Consider the following 18,551-nt stretch of genomic DNA (forward strand, 5'->3'; position numbering starts at 1 on the left):
CATGGTGTGTCACAACCATCCGTAACAAGATCTGGACTTCCTCTTCTGGAGTTTCTGAAGACAGCTACAGTGTACTTACATGTAACAAATAAACAAATCTTTTTTAAGAAAGTTTAACTAAAAGTTAAACAGAACCAAAACAAATTATATTGAAATAGTAATAAAAAACTAAATATAAACAGTCCAGGGCCAGATGGATTCACAGTAAAATTTGACCAGACTTTCAGAGAAAATTTATAACCAATCCTTAAACTTTTTAAACTATTAAAAAAATCTTTAAACTATTTTTAAAAAATCGAAACAGAAGAACAGAAGGAATTACCCAATCTCCTTTTATGAAGCCTGCTATTTTCATGGGACATCATTCTTCTCTCCTTAGGAAGGAGTTTTATCCTCATCCTTGAGTTGATTTATTTTTATTTTTATTAATTAGATTAATTTATTTATTATTTACTGAAGGAGAAAGGGGGTGGGAAGGCATGTAGCACAGGGTGTATTTGGAGGTCAAAGAACTACGTGTGGAAGTCACCTCTCTCCACTGTATGGGTCCCAGGAACTCAAGTCAGTTCATAAGGCTTGGCAGCAAGTACTTTTACATACCAAGCCATCTCTTCAGCTTCAGTTGCTAAAATTTAATATCTATTTTCTCTTTAAACTGCACCTGTTTATAATCATTAAAGCATTAGCTTCTTAGCCAGGTGGTGGTGGCGGCGCATGCCTGTAATCCCAGCACTCAGTGAGGCAGAGGCAGGCAGATTTCTGAGTTCAAGGCCAGCCTAGTCTACAGAGTGAGTTCCAGGACAGCCAGGGCTACATAGAGAAACCCTGTCAAAAAGAAGAAGAAGAAGAAGAAGAAGAAGAAGAAGAAGAAGAAGAAGAAGAAGAAGAAGAAGAAGAAGAAGAAGAAGAAGAAGAAGAAGAAGAAGAAGAAGATTAGCTTCTTCAATGTATCCTTTAGCTCATGTAACTCCAACTTATATAAACTTTAATATTTGTCTACTTTCATCAATAGAAATGTATTCAGGGACTAGCACTCACTTTTTAGAACACAAAGAGGTTATTGTTGTAGAGTTGGATGTGGTGCAATGAATCCTTAGTCCCAGTGCTTGAAAAGCAGAAAACAAGTAGATCTCTGAGTTTGAGGACAGCCTGGTCTACAAAGCGAGTTCCAGTGCAGCAAGGACTATACACAGAAACTCTCTTTTGAAAAAAAAAGTTATTATTTTATAGAGTTTTCCAGTATACCTGGCTTCAAGACAGGACATGAGTCTGATTAACCTTAGTAGAAGCTCACCAGAAAAATGATAATCCTGAGAGAAAGTCTAGACAGTCAGGTTTTTTTAAAATAAGGAGCAAGGAAACTAGAGGTTACTGCATACCCCTGTCACTTCAGCACCAAGGATATGGAAGAAGGATCAGGAATTCTGTCATCCACCTTTATGTTCAATTCCCAGCAATCACATGTGGCTCTGCAAAAGGAGATCAAGAAACAGAAACTAATCTCTGATGCAGTGAAAAGGGTTGTAATAAATAATGGAAAAACACTGAGTGATAAATTATAAGTTGAAGACGTGACGTTTTCCAGAGGATGTCTTGGTCACTGTTTTATGGCTGTGAAGAAACACTATGACCACAGAAATTCTTATAAAAGCAAGCATTTAATGGAGGTGTGCTTACCAGTCCATGACAACAATGGACTAAGGGAGCCTGGTGCGTGCAGGCATACCTGGTGCTAGAGAAGTATATAAGAATTCTACATCCTAGTTGACACACAGCAGAAAGAAAAGACACTGAGGCTGTCTTCAGCATTTGGCACATCAAAGCCCACTCCCAGTGACACACTTCTACCAAGGCCACACCTTCTAATCCTTCTCAAGGAGAGCCAACAGCTGGTAACTAAGCAAGCATTCAAACATATAAACCTCTGGGGTCATTCCGATCTAAACCACCACAGAGAACATATTTCCCCATACTTTGCTAATGTCAAAAATACGAGTCCTAACATGCCTATCTTCAGTCGAATGTAAAGAAATTTTTGAGTGTTCTTTCATTCTACCTACTGTAGAAATTGCCAGTGTTCACTGGAAGACCCTTAGTCTTAATGACTGAGAATGTTTATGAAGGGGTAAGTACATTGGTTTTGACCAGGATAAAAGTTGGTCTTCAGGCTGCAGCAGTCAGTGCCCCTGGGTTTGGAGACAATGGAACCAGCTTAAAGATAGGGCTATTGCCACTGGTGGCTCAGTATTTGAAGAAGAGTTGAATCTAAATCTTGGAGATTTTGAAGCTCATGACTTCAAGAAAGCTAGCGTGATCATTGCCATAAATCCAGGCAGTGGTGGCGCATGACTTTAATCCCAGAGTGAGTTCCAGGACAGCCAGGGCTACACAGAGAAACCCTGTCTTGAAAAAACAAAACAAAAACAAAAAACAAAAACACAACGATGCTTCTGAAAGGAAAAGGTGGCAATGCTCAAATTGAAATAAGCTTCTTAAACAAATCTCTGAGCAGTGACATATGAAAGTCGTGTGAACAACTGGAATAGCCATGCTGAAGGCTGAAGGGACAGGTGATAGTGACCTGAATGAGGAGAAAGACAGAGTTCCAGATGCACTCAACACTACACTAGCAGCCCGAGAACGGGGCTGCACTCTGCTTTGGCATCCTGCTAATGAAGACAAGAAAGTCGGTGGGCAAGTGTTGCAGTGCTTGTGGTGAAGAACCCAGGGATTGTCAGCTCTTTGATAGCTGAGAAAACTCTGTAGAGTATCTCAGAGTTGGTTATGATGTTATGCTTGGAAATTTTGTAAGTATGGTAGGAAAGGGAATCATTGAGTCAACAAGCTGTCGGAGCTGCTTCACTGGGTGCTACAGGGTGCCCTCTTTGGTAACTATAACAGGACTAGCAGTGACAGAAATGTCTAAAGAGAGGGAACCTAGGGTGGGTACAATGGGAGGTGGGTGTGGGAATTCTCAGAACAGTGCTCTTTCACTCCCAGTAACTGGTAGGAAGCTCAAAGCAGGTTCCTCATCAATAACTTCAAAGAATTCAGTTGGAAAAATCCCTGAAGGAAAGCGTGGTTCATCCATCATTTGCTGGTTTCAGTTGACAATATCTAATGGCTTAATGCTGCCACCACCCATGCCTATAGAAGTTTTAGTTTGTGTTTTTGAATAAGTACACCTGTACATTCCTGATTCTAGGGACAATACCCATACCCCAATGTCCTACGTCCAACGCAAATTACTAAGGCACTTCTACTTCTATTCTGTCATAATCAGGATTGTGGTGCCTGCTGTCACCAGATGAGTACCTCAGAAGCACCTTGCCATGGAGAGAAGAACAACTGTGTACAAAATAGAGAAGTGTCCAATTGTGTGCCAACCCCTCTGTAACAAAATTTTGTTTCAAGTTTCTAAAAAGGAAAAATAAATGAACAGGGATATCAGGGTAAGGCTACAAAAAACAAAATATTATCCCTGAGCAAGAAAGATCTATCAACCAAAAAAAATATTTTAATAAAAGAGAACACTGAAGACTGAACTGTTTTCGATTAAAGAAAATTAAATATTCCTTTTTTAATGTGATGAGCACTAGGAAGATGACTACAAGGATGAAGACGCCACTGAGCCTGACAATCAGAGCCTCATCGAGGACCCACGTGACTGGAGGGAAGAACCAGTTCCTGCAAGCTGTCCTCTGCCTCCACACAGAAACCTTGGTGTGTGGGTACAGGTGCACCCACAGACAAAATAAACACACCAAGGAAGTGAGGAAAGGAAGGGACAGGATATGAGAGAGGGACAGAGGGAGAAGGTGCACCAGGGAACCATTGTTATATAAATGCTAAATGCTGGAAAAAGCAGTACTGAGGGGCTGGAGAGATGGCTCAGCAGTTAAAAGCACTGACTGCTCTTGCAGAGGTCCCGAGTTCGATTCCCAGCAACCACGTGGTGGCTCACAAACATCTGTAATGGGATGTGATGCCCTCTTCTGGTGTGTCTGAAGACAGAGTGTACTCACATACATTAAATATGTAAACAAATATGTAAGTACACTGTAACTGACTCCAGAAGAGGGAGTCAGATTTCATTACGGATGGTTGTGAGCCACCATGTGGTTGCTGGGATTTGAACTCAGGACCTTCAGACGAGAAGTCAGTGCTCCTAACTGCTGAGTCATCTCTCCAGCCCCACATTCCAATTTCTTTCTAATAACTTCCTTGATAGTCAAAGATTCTATGCGATTAAATTCAGCAATGAACCAGACAAGTGAAGTAGGACTGTGGTTTCTATTATCTGAGCAAGGACTGAGTAGGAAAAACAAAATCTAGACGGTCAGCAGCCAGTGCACCTTAAGACTAAAATAAGAAATTTCAAGACAGTTGCAGACATTGTGGGTTTATACACTAATTATACACTAATGTTACACTAATGTTAATCAGCTTTCTCCTATGTCCAAAATGCACCAAAGACTCAAGAATAATCAGAAAGAGGCACAAAGTTACATAAAGACAGACTTTTCCATGCAGTGCAGGTGGCACATGCCAGCAGTGGAAATGGAGACAGGGTGATCAGGAGTTCAAGGCCAGCCGGGCTGCTTGAGAAAATGTCCAAAATAAATCAAACAATTGAACAAAAATTAAAACACAATTAGGTGTGGTGGTACAAGGAAGATCTCTATGAATATGAGGCCAGCCTGATCTGTGTAGAAAGTTACAGGCTAGCCAGAGCTACATAATGAGATTTGGTCTCAAATCATAAAAAAAAAAAGAAAGAAACACAAAAAAGAACAAACTTTTCATACTAACATTTTTTATAGGTTTGCTGAAACTCCCTGGGCTCCTTCCATTCTCCCCTAAATAATGACTTTATGTCACCCTGTGTAGTTGCATGAGTTACTGGTTCACACCAACATCCTGCCAGCAAACAATAGAAAATATGGAAAGAGCTAGCAGGCTCTGCCCCGAGTCCACACATGAGGCTCTCTGGAAGGGCATTTCTCCTGGGGAACCTTCCTTCTCTGACTGAAACCTATTCAGTAAGACTGTTTGTTTCTGACCTTCTGACCTTTGACACTGATCTGTCCTAAAGAGGATGCCAATATATTGTGTGTCAAGTTTATGTTGGAAAGCCATAGCACAGGGTCCTCATTTCTATATTATAAACAATGCCGTATGTCAAAGTTTGATAAACATGAAATCACATTTTCAAAGGTTAAAAAACAAGTGTCAGTCAGTCAAAAACAGTTGACCACTGTGAGCAAGTCTCTGGTGGACCTTGAACTCCTCCATGACTCTGGGGTCACCGAGATGTCACTAGCAAAAGATTTTCTGATCTGTCCATGGGACACTTTTCTTTGATTATGATCTTGACGTTAAAAACAATTTGAAGTTGTCCATATTCAAGCACCTATCTTGTGAATTAAAACAAAGCTCAATAAGAGAATCTGCAATGAACTAATACCTCTCGTGTCTTCAAACTGATATTAGTAGAAATTAAGCCTGTCTATTGAGACATAGAGCTGGATTTCGATACAAGTAAGACAACAAAAAAGATAAGAGAGAAACAAAGAAACATTTGGTTTACCACACATTCCATTTCTACCTCCATTACATATTTTGTTATATACATATTTAAAGAAAGTAATATGTAGTGATCTTATTACATTATAATTGTACAACATTTAAACATTGCATTTAATTATACAATTTAATTATATGATGTCCAAATACATTAACACTTTTCAAAACTTTCCTGGCCAGGTTTTAGTATTAAACATAGCCCAAGATGGGCTTACTCTATCTGCATAGCAGAAAGTATCATGCACAATTCTTAATTCTTTCCTAAAAATATAAAATTGTGTTTACTGGTTTTTGTTTCTAATGGTTGATTGATTTTATGCTTCTGGGGGGAAAAAGAAAGAAGTGATAGAACTTAATTTGCATTTCCCTTTCTTTTGTTTTTCAGGTACCAAAGTTATGAGCATCAGGGATCTTTTAGATGAATGTCACATACTCGATGTGGACATTCACATCAGACTGCAGTAAGGATGTCTTGGTGGTTTTCATCCTTTAAAAAATTAGCATTCAGCTTATAATCCTCTTACACTCAGACAATGGCTATAAAATATTTTTATATTTTATACAAAATCTATAATTCTGTTTATAATTTCAAGGAGAGTGATCTCTACTTTCTGTAGTGTTCTGCAGAAGTGCAGTATCATAGATGTGAGTTACGTTCCTAAATATTTGCTTAGTTTGTTTTTCAATGATTTTTTTCAGTCATGAGAGCGTCAGTAACAGGCCCTCTGTGAAGTGAGGCTGCAAATCTGGGCAGCTCATTTAGCCACCAGAGCTCTTTACCCCAGGACACTGGGTGCCTGTGTACATTTCTTTACTGATGTTTGTTGGGAGTTAAGATGCTCCCTGGATTAAAGCCCAGCCCTTAAACCTTGTGTTCAGCAGTGCTAGCTAGCCTTGCACCCAGTTGCAAGGGCAGTATGTGACAGATCTATTGTTCTGCAGTAGCAGGACATTGTCCCAGTACATGAACACATGCAAACTGCTCAGGAAGGCCTTTGAATATTTAAGGCAGGACACTAGTGGCTCATCCCAGTGGGAACCACAGAAAAGGGAAACCTGATTAAATTTAATGTCATTGTCACTTTTTTTTTCCATTGGGAAGAATTATATAGGTAGCCATAGCTACCACACTGTTCAGACAGCATGACCATAATATTCCCCCTCTGAGGTTGGCGTCAGGACTGAATTATTCACTCGAAGAATGTGATTCATTGCTGGATGTAGTCCTTACAAGATTAAAAGAGTCATCAATACATAAAATGCACACATGCACTTCAGGAGCAAAAGTTAAACCAGACACTGATCAGGCTTTGTTAAAAACAAACAAACAAACAAAAAACAATGTGCTTAAATTACTTCTTTATTTTAGCATAATTCAGACTGTGAACCAGATTTCTTTCTTGGTTGTTTTAAAAAAATCAATATTAAAAAATCAATTTGATGTTAAAAGAGTTTAGCATAAACTACTGGAGAAACTTAAAGACAAAATATTATCCTATTCTCTTTAAAAAGAGACTGTAGCTGAATGTTGAATTCTGCCTCTCCATGGTGCATAGCGTCTCTGGTGATACTTTCTAATTAATAAAGGTTTTCAGTAACAACCAAGTTTGTGGTAACTAAATGATATTCACTCTCTGCTGGGCTTTACTGAAACCAACTCTCTTATGTGTCTAAACTCATAACTATTTTTAATCTAGTTAAATATAATGTGAGTGTGTGTGTGTGTGTGTTAAACAAGACTATAAAAGCTTAAAACTTCAAAAAGTTTCCACTTGTTCATTATCTCATACAGAAAACATGCTGTTCTTTAGTCACATGGGCTGAAGTTCTTAGAGATCATCAGACTGTTTAGTTTTTTGTGTGTGTATTTTGGGGTTTTGTTTGGTTGTTGTTGTTTGGTTTTTACAAAAATTAGTTCCTCTTAAAAAAAGAAAAAACCTAAGAATTGAAGGTAAGGCTGCTGCTACATCTTCTCCACCAAGGAAGTAATTTGTGGCTTTGGAACGACCCAGAGAACTGGTAGAAGTTCTGTTAGCCACTGAAAGCCTTGTGACTTGAATGTCCCTTGCTGGAGTACGGAATATGAAAGGGACTCAAATCCAGCTCTGTTAATTGTAGGCATAAGTCTGTACTCAGCACCCACTGTCAGAAATGGCTGCCCATCTGAAGTCTCAGGAGACTCACTGGGCAACTGAATTTGAATTGCCAACCCATTCTGGACTCTCTCATCCAGGGTAGATGACCCCTCTCTGAAAGAGCTCTTATGAGTTTCTTACATCTGCCTTATAGATCTACAGATTTACACTCTACACTGAACACTTGGGCAGCTTGAATACACCAAGTAAGTCATTTGTATCACAAGTATCATGGTAAAGCAATTCTCCTTTATGGTCACCTTGGGGGCGAGGGAAGTGTACATGAATGTCTTTGTTTAGTTTTATCATTTTGGTAGTGATTACACACAAGAAGACAGACAGACAGACAGAGACAGACAAAGACAGAAAGAGAAAGAGGAAAAGAAAAAGGAAGAGAGAGCAGGAGTTTGTCACAGTGGCTCATGCCTGCACATCTAGCTCTTGGGAGGATAAATCAGAACGATTAAAGTGAGTTTAAGGCTTGTCTAGGAATTGTAGCAAGATGCAAGTCAGCCAGAGGTGCAAACCCTATCCAATATATATAAGGGGCTCAAGAGAAGGCTCAGCAGTGAATAGGACTGCTACACCCGCAGAGAAGCCGGGTTCCTTTCCCCAGTGTTCCTTGACATTTCACAACCTTTTGTAACTCCAGTTTCAGGCAATTTGATGCCCTCTCCTGGTCTCTGTGAGCACCAGGCAAATAAATGGTACACAGACATACAGTCAAAACACTTATATACCAAGAAATAAAATATTTTAGTTAAATATAAATATATTAACTAGATTTGAAAGAGTTAATTTTCATTCAAAGTTTTACATGATCTTCTAATAAAATTTAATTTGACTCGTAGGCTGAAGATACAAGTCAGTTTGTGGAGTGTTTGCCTAGTATGCACAAAACTCTGGCTTCTCTCCCCAGCTCTGCAGAGACCAAGCATAGTGGTACATGTCTGTAAACCTAGCAGTCCAGAGGTATTGGAGGAAGAGTCAGAAGTTCATGGTCACCCTTGGCTATATAGGATATCTGAGGTTATCCAGGGCATCACAAGGATATTTGTCTTGGGAGTTGGAGGAGGTTATTGAAAGATCTGAAATGAAATCCTGTCTACATTTTCTAAACAGTGTCTTTTTCCACTATCTGAAATTTGCTAATATTAAATGCACACATAAGTTTTCACTTTAAGAATTCTATGCACAGATTCTACATGCTAATCACTTAAAGCAGATGTCCAGGGAGGTGCTATCTTTTGAGAGTTAAGCTGATAACCATGTGATTCATACTCAGACAACTGTAAGCACAGTCAGCTTCAGAGATGCAGCTCGGCCCCTGAAATGCCAAGGGATATTTTCCTCGGTGAAACATTGAACAATGTGCCTCCAACGAGAAACAGACAATGGCTTTCCTGAGGCTTGCGGTGTGGTCACGGTGATGATCTCTCCCTTTCTTCTTGATGTGGTCCCATACCAGAGACATGACAATGGTCATTCACAAAAACTACAGTACGGAGAAGTTGGAGATGCCTCTTCTGCAATGTTTCTTTCTTCCATCTGCAGCTGGGGGGTTACAGCTGCTGGCTTTTTCTTTTCTCAGTTACCTGAATAGCTTTCCGCTTCTTAACTGTACCAGCTAGCTTTCTATTGTGGCCAAAGGAGCAGTCAGAATATTTTAGTGTCTTTGGACTTCTATGCCACCTTTCTTCTTTGAAACAGTTTGAAAGCTGTTTTTGTTATTTTCTTGTTGAAGCCCTTGACAGTGAGCTGAGACCCATATGATATGTAGAGTGATAAGTAAAATAGTTATAAACAAAAATGAAAGTTTTTAACTGAAGTCTATGTTTAAGATTTCTCATTTGTCTACCAACACCTGTAACTCCAGGACTTGGCAGGTGAAGGATCAAGATTTCAAGGCCAGCCCTGGCTACAGGAGACATAAGAGTTGTTAAAAATGAAATTAGTTGGGCTGGAAAGATGGCTCAGTGGTTAAGAGCACTGACTGCTCTTCTGAAGGTCCTGAGTTCAAATCCCAGTAACCACATGGTGGCTCACAACCATCCATAATGAGATCTGGTGCCCTCTCCTGGAGTGTCTGAAGACATCTAAGGTGTGTTCACATATAATAAATAAATAAATCATTTTAAAAAATGAAATTAGTAGCTAACAATAGTTTCTAGATATTGTAGCTACAAATGTTCATTACATTTTTTAAAAATTAGAAAAGATTTGGCAAAATAGACTTGGGTTCTCCAATTCAAGGTCAGTACTAGAAGTTGGAGAAGAGGCATCTCTGATTTCTCTAAACTCGTTTTTGTGAATAACCATAGATACTAAAAACGTCATTAGATTGAGCATTCTAACTAAATCTATAACGTATATGTTTTAATATCAATGGCAACCATTCATGAAAACTTTCCTAAAGGCTGGGCCCCATACATAATACTTCACTCATCTATTGATTCTTTTTTATTATACCAATGAGGCATGTGCAAACATGCACACTATACAGATAAAGCAACTAGTGATTAGTTGGCTACATAGAGGAGATGGCAGTCAAGGAGGATTTGAACTTACATCCTCTGGATGTAACCACCTTGCTGTTATGTGCTGTGTTGTACAGCCTTCCCATGCTTATAAGCATGGCAGAACATCCATGAGTTGTAGGTGTCTTTATATACTACAATTCAAACATTGTCCTTCAGACAATATCTCCTGACATTTCTTCATATTAACTTTTATTTTTGTCATCAAACAATACTTACTGGACAGTTAATGTTGAGTAAATCGTTTAACCTCTCAAATTTTCAACTCTCATCTCCAAAATGAGATAAATGAACTAAGTCCCCTAATGTCTGTATCACATGGTCTCTTTTGTATAAACACCTATGTCAAAACTCTGTTACTTACAAACAAGATAACCATGATTTTGCATATGAGAAATCTTGGCAGAGTTCACGTGATGATTCCTCTACGTGTTACATTGAACTCAACCAGGTGTCTAACATAACCAGCCATCTCAGTTTTCCATGGAGTTAGGAAGTTCTTGGAACATAGAAACTTCAGTGAGAGTACTGAAAAGCAGTGGAGCCCACATGTTTCTAAGGTCAGATGGACTTCTGCTAAGCAAGAAAGCAACTGGACCACAAATCTGATCACCCCACTAGGCTTGCCCAGCTTAATTCAAGTGATGGTAAATGTATGGTTTTGAGGAATAATGAGAGAAACAACTCCCAAAGAGCAATTGTCTATTTCCAGTCATATATACTCTTGGTTCAAAGTGAGTTATGTGGACCAGCTTCAGTGATGTAGTAGATCCCCTCTCTCTAACAGAAGGGCATAAGAAACATTTGTCACTGATTAAAAAAAAAAAAAGATTTGTAACTACTTTGCAATCTACTTCAAGGACATTAGCTGTCTGAAAAGCAATGTTCTTCTGTTTATCTACCCACTCCATCTACAGTGGTTTGAAAGAAAAATGTCCCCCATAGTCATGAACATTTGAATGCTTGGTCCCTGGTTGATGCTGCTGTGTGAGGAGGTTTGTACATCACTAGTGGAGAGCTTTGAGGGTGGGCAAATGCCTCTTGCCATTTCCAAATTGTTCTCTTTGCTTTGTGATTGCAATTAAATGTGTGAACTCTCAGCTTCCTGCTCCTGTCACTATGGCTGCCACTTGTCACATTGTCTCCACTCCCTGATGAACTCTTATCCCTCTGGAAATCATAAACCCAACCTTCTATAAGTTGCCTTGGTCTTAGTGTTTTATCACAGCAATAAAATTAACTAACATCCTACCCAAAAGACATCCTTGGGAGTGATGTCAGTAAGGTCTTAGTTCTGGCTGCTATAATGAAATGTCATAATTGTATAGTTCAAACCACAGAAATGTCTGTGAGCTGAAAACTCATGGATTGTGGTACCAGTGTACAGCTGGGCTCTGGTGAAGACCTTCGCTCCAGTTTTCTGGTTTGAAAATCACATTTTCATTTGAGCCTCACATGATAGAGGATGCAGAGACCAGTGTTGTTTCTCTTCTTATGAAACTTCCAATCAGTTCATAAGGGCTTCAACATCGTGACATATTCACCTTCCAAAGTCTTGTCCATGATACCACTACACTGGAGGGTCAGAAGTTCAAAATTCAAATCTGTTAGGGAGAGGAAAGAACCACTTTCAGCCTAAGACCCAGTCCTTATATGACTGCAGTGCTCCTAAGTAAAGGATATGGCTGGTTATCCTGTGCCAGATGTGATTATTCCACTTAGTATTTGCTTAGACCTAATGGAGAAATGGACAAGGATTGTATTTAACATGACGGTCTTTGTATTGCTTTATTCACTTAGTTTTTGGTGAAATGACACATAGAAATACATTCAAAGGTCATCCATATTGCTTAGCCAGTGGATAAAGGCTCATGCCATCCAATGATATAAATATGGTCACCTATGTCTGATCTCCAGAATCATCTTGAAGTGGAAGAGAGAAAATACACTCCTCAAAACTAACCTCTGACCTCCATAGGTGTGCTTTGACATGTTCTCCATTGCATGCTTTATCTATGTACTCCCCAATATTATCTGCATACATGCATAGTGATAAATAAAATATTTTGGGCTGGAGAGATGGCTCATCAGTTAAGGTCCTGAGTTCAAATCCCAGCAACTAATGGTGACTCACAACCATCTGTAATAAGATCTGACGTCCTCTTCTGGGGTGTCTGAAGACAGTTACAGTATACTTACATATAATAAATAAATCTATAAAAATATTTTAAAGGCATTCAATACTTGAATTCTGTTCACTGAGAAACATTATTAATGTTTTTCTCTAACCAGGTAAGATAACTCATGTATGTGACTGCAGCACTCAGGAGGCTAAGTCAGGAAGATCATCAAGAGTTCAAAGCCAACCTGAGTTCCATGGCAGCCCAGACTACACAGCAAGACCTCATCTCAGGAGAAAAACAACCACAAACAGAACAAAACATGAGGTGACCACAGAAGGAATATGAGTGTGTCACATGGCATCCACATTCATCTACACATTTCTTAAAGAACTAAGGAAATCACTCTCCATAACAAGGCACTGCTTGAAGTAAATTTATCACTGTCCTAGGGAGCAAAAGAGATAAATTGTCTTCTTGCTCTCAGCTGATGACCAGTGGTGATGTTAAAAAGTAAAAGTAAATTTGAGTCAAACCAAAGTGTGAACTGCTTGACACCTAGTTTCTCTTTGAGTATTAGTCTCTATGTAGTATTTTGCTGATTTTATTGCCTGGTGGGACACAAGGACGGGGTAAACAGGGAAGACAAAAGACAGACAAAGCAATTCCCTAATCCAGGCAAAGCAGAACGCCATCTGAGCAACCAAGAGCCAAGCCCTTTTTCATCACCAAGGAAGGCAGAAAGACCTTCAGGAATGCTTAAGTTCTTTATTTGTTATCAAAGTCCTGAGCAAAGAAATGTGCACGAGGAGATAAGTCTAGTACAATGGCAATAAATGTGATAATTATATTTTTTTCAAATCTTCTACAATTTATTCAAAGCTATAGAAAAAGAAATAACACTATTGACATCCAACCTGAGTCTATTATTTATTTAAATATCCTCCTGATGGCATTGGAGAGATGGATCACCAGCTAAGAGTTTATACTATTCTCTCAGAGAGCCCAAGTTCAGTTCTCAGGGTCCATGTGAGGCAACTCATTACTTTCTATAACTCTATCTCCAGGTGTCTGATGCCCTCTTCTGGCCTCCTTGGACATGTGTGAACTCATGTGCCCACTAGTGCATGCACACTTATGTACACACATACATACCAAGACACACAAATAAACAAACAACGTTCTATTGTTGCTTCTAAATTCTAGGATGATTGAATGTATTTTTTATGATTTTTGACAACTTAATAATAACAGTACACACCAAGACATAAAACATTCCTCCCAACACCTATTTCACTCTCAACAGAATCCAGATGCAAACCTTTCCTAACTTGAACGTCACACATTAGCTCATCATTCTCCACAGTGCAGAGAGAATGCAGACTGCATTCCTGATGATCAGTTCACATTCTGGATAGTCAACTCTGTTGACTATTAGTTTTTATCTAGCTAATTTCTAGGTGGTTTTCCTGATAACTTTTTCTTGAAAATAACTCTTTACAGTCTTTAAAATCAGTCAGTATATTTTTCAACTCTAATGGAAATAAGTAAATTCTATTGCCTTTTCTTAAGAACAAAGTTTAGATAAAGAAAAAACCTTTTTGTCCTGTTTTGTGTTTGAGATCAAGTCTATGGCTATCTTTTACCTATAAATACACACTTTTGTATTTAGGCTTTTGGTATTGACTCTTAAACACACACCAATGTAGTCTGTCCTCTGGCCAGTGTACAAGAGGCCACAATCTTGCTTTGTTGGCCTTAGAACATCTCACCAACCACACGTTAGTTGAGCTGTGTCTTTGAGTTTTCTTCAGAAAGTTATCAGAAACTGATTATGTTTCTCAGACAAGAGTTCTTAACAAAATTTCATATTAGGAGAGCTTTAATAACAGATTTTGACACTTCCTGCTGCAGATATATAAGTTATCTAGACTGATCAGTCATGACAATTTAGATGTTTTAAATATTTTCCTCCCATATAGAAATATTTTATTCAAAAGGAATTAACAAATTTAATCTATTTTGTCAGTGGCAGAGAGAGACTTAGAGACCGAGGAGACAGGAAGACAGAAAACAAGGCTTGAGAAGGAATTTTTCATTTCATTACAGTAAGAAACATACCTGAGAGTTGTTCCTCAGAGCATGTGAACTGTACATCGTCCCCACAGTTGTGATTCCACCACTCAGGGAGCTGAACCAAGAGGATTTACATGCATTCAATTCTAGCTTGTGCTATGTAGTGACTTCTAGATTAGTTTGAACTTTCAAGTGAGATCTCCTCTTTAAGGACAGGTCTCATCTTTAAAGACAGAGAAAGAGTAGAAAAATGACTTGGCAGTTACAAACACATGCTGCTCTTGAAGAAAACCTAAATTCAACTCCAGCACCAACTTGGCTGTATAATAGCCACCAGTAAATTCAGCATCAGGTGATCAGATGCATTCTTCTGGACTCCACAGGCACCTACACACACACACACACACACACACACACAAATAAATAAATAAATAAAATTATAAAGTAAATCTTGGGCCTTGGGTTGGATATAGTGTGGCTTGCCTTTAATTGAAGCACTCAGGAAGACACAAAAGATGTTCCAAGCTAGCTTGATCTATATGGTGAGTTACAGACTAGTCAGGACTACATTGTCAGACCCTGTCTCAAGAAAAGTTTTTTTAAATAAAAATAAAAGAATTATGGGGGGGGGAGGCCAGTGGTGGCACACACCTTTAATCCCAGCACTTGAGAGGCAGAGGAAGGCAGATTTCTGAGTTCGAGGCCAGTCTGGTCTACAGAGTGAGTTCCAGGATAGCCAGAGCTGCACAGAGAAACCCTGTCTCGGGGGGAAAAAAAAGAATGAGGGGCTCAGTGTTTAAGAGTACTGGCTGCTCTTCCAGAGGTCCTGAGTTAAATCCAAAGCCACCACATGGTGGCTCACAACCACCTATAATGTGATCTGATTCTCTCTTCTGCCATGCAGGAGTACATGCAGATAGATCACTCATATGTGTACGTGTGTGTGTGTGTGTGTGTGTGTGTGTGTGTGTGTGTGTGTGTAAAACAAATAAATCTTTAGCCAGGATTATGATGGTGGCAGTGGTGCACACCTTTAGTCCTTTAGTCCCAGCACTCAGGAGGCAGAGGCAAGCAGACCTCTGAGAGTTCAAGGACAGCCTTATCTGCAGAGTGAATTCTAGGACAAGCAGAGCTACACAAAGAAATCCTGTCTTGAAAAAAATCAAAAATAAATAAGTAAAACAAAACATATTTTAGAAATAAAGGTATGAACAGGTTATGACTCAGTTGGTAAAGTACTTACCTTGCAAGCATGATGTCCTCGGTTTGATTCCCAAAACCTACATTTTTCAAATCCAGCCGTGATGACATGCTCTTGAGTGGGAAAAGACAGGCAGACGCCCGAGGCTCTCTGGCCAGCCAACTTAGCTTACTTGGTGAGTTACAACCCAGTAAGATATCTTGTCTCAGGAACAACAACAAAAGTGGTATACAAAATTGTGTTCTGATATTGTAACATATATATACATGCTTACCTATACACATGTATGTGCACCTGCACACACATACACACATGGATGGATGGATGGATGGATGGATGGATGGATGGATGGATGGATGGATGGATATGTAGATAGATAGTCTAATGGTTTGTATATGCTTGGACCAGGGAGTGGCGATGTTAGGAGGTGTGGCCTTGTTGTTGTAGGTGTGTCACTGTGGGCATTAATACCCTTGTCCTAGCTGCCTGGGAGTGAGTATTCTGCTAGCAGCCTTCAGATAAAGACATAGAACTCTCAGCTCTGCCTGTACCATGCCTGCCTTGATGCCACCATGTTCTCACCTTGATGATAATGGACTAAACCTCTGAACCTGTAAGACAGATCCAACTAAATAATGTCCTTTGTAAGAGTTGCCTTGATCATGGTGTCTGTTCACAGAAGTAAAACCCTAAATAACACAGACAGACAGACAGACAGACAGAGACAGATAGTGTAGGTAGATAATACATTAGGTCCTTAAAATGTTTCATAAATAGGAAAAAAGAGTGTTGTCATTGTCCTAAGAAAAAACATGTCTGGGTAACTGGTAATGCAGAGGAAACAGATGACAAATGCCACACAATCACATAACTAATCAGGCTTTTGAGCCTACACCACCAAATGCTAACCATGACTTGCATCCCCTTTAAGATACAATTAACAATTCTCAGGTACAACAAACAACTTGTAAGTTAAGTCCTATTGGACTTGTCTGATAACATAGAATGGGAAGGCATTAGACAATGCCTTTTTCTTCACTTACTGAATTCTAATCTCATCATTGAATTTGGCCTACTGAAAAAATGGTCAAAGAAAGCTAGTCACAGCAGGGCATTACTGTATCTCAGCACCCAGAAAGTAGGACGGTCAGAAGTTCAAGATCACCCCGGCCAAACTGTAGTAAGTTTAAATCCCACTGTGGGCTGCATCCCTCAAAGAAAGAAAAGCAATGGGCTGGGATGGCTTGTTGGACAAATACTTGCCACGGAAGCTTGAGGATCAGGATTTGGATCTCCAACTCTCCCATGGATGCTTGTTGGATATGGTGGTCTGCTTGTAATCCTAGCATACTGGAGGCTATTGGGGAGGCTCAGCAGGGAAATGCCCTGATCTGCCCTGGCTAGCTAGACTAGTTGATTGAGCGACCTTGCTTTATATAGAAGGTGGAGTGGAACCAAGAATATGCCCCCACATCAACTTCTGGCCTGTCCATGCATGCAGCATAGACAGCCACACATAGGAGAACATGCATACATAAATGTATACACATACCAAACACACACACATGCAAAAAAGGAAGGAAGGAAGGAAGGAAGGAAGGAAGCCTGAAAGGCTGGTTTTCAGTTTTAGCGACTTCTGAAAATGCAGGGCCAGGACTAGGAAGTAGCTAGGTTGGTTGACTGTTTATGTAGCATGCATACCTTGGTTCTGTCCGGAACACCACATAAATCCAGCCATGATGGTATATAGCTGCAACTTAGGAGATAGAAACAGGAAGATCTGGAGTTCAAGATCATCCTCAGCCGCCTAGCAAGGCTAAGGTCTGACTATAAAAGATTCTCAGAAAGGGAGAACAACCGTCCTCTCTTCAAAAACTGTCAGTGTATCTAGAGAGTCAGTTTTGCTCAGTGTAGTTCTGTAAAAATTTAAATTACATCTCCTTAGGATTTTTTTTTTAAACTCAGTTTTCTTTTCTGCTTCTCAAGTGAGGGAACAAGAAAAGTTTAAGTAAAGAACACCGAATTTTAAAAACTTAAATGAAGAAATAAAACAAAATCCTTTTTAGTTTTTGCCATGAAAGGAAAGGCCTTCCAAGCCGGGCATTATTAGCTTTTTAAAGAACATAAGTTCCATTAACCTAGACCTGACATACAAAGGCAGCAAACATCAGTTTCCTAGCTTACACCTATGGATCTCAGCAACTTCACAAGCCCGGACTCTGCAAATCGTGTGGTGATTAGGCCTACCATTGCAGAATGGGGCAGGACAATACTGGCAAAGGGTAGCTGTGGGATCCTGTTACCACATGCAGTCCCTCCCTCCCTCTGGCTGCAAGCTGGCCCCGCCACTGCACACAGCAAAGGAAGTGTGGCATCTAGTGGACAGTCGGTTGCTGCACTGTCTTCCTCGGTCTGAGAAAGGCAATGTGACAGCAAATGTATCCTTCCATTTATTTTAAACAAAGCATGTACCATCACTATGTTAAGCTGGATTTTTAAAAACAAGTTGGCACTGAAATAAAACTATCTTTTGTGGGAAAAAAATAGAATCTCTACATCTATGAAGTTATCTTTATCTGATGGAGGATACTTTTTGAGAGAAATTGTGCAGCGTGAGATTCATAAAACTGTATTCACGTGAAATAAAACCGTTTTGCTTCATCTGTTGTTTCATAAAATGTGAAAAATCTTTTAAGTTAGAAAAAAACAAGTACATAAAATGTCTTGCTTCACATCATAAAGTTCTTTTGAAAAACAGGTTTCAAGTAAAAACAGAAATACTGAAAACTTGTGACTCAGACTCCTAATGCATACATTGACTCTAGTTTGAAAGACATTTTCAAACTGTATAATTTTAAATGCTGCAAGTAAATTTGAGGCTTTATTGAACTTAAGC

Source organism: Apodemus sylvaticus, chromosome 2 (genome assembly GCF_947179515.1).
Source record: "Apodemus sylvaticus chromosome 2, mApoSyl1.1, whole genome shotgun sequence".
Classification (NCBI taxonomy): Eukaryota; Metazoa; Chordata; class Mammalia; order Rodentia; family Muridae; genus Apodemus; species Apodemus sylvaticus.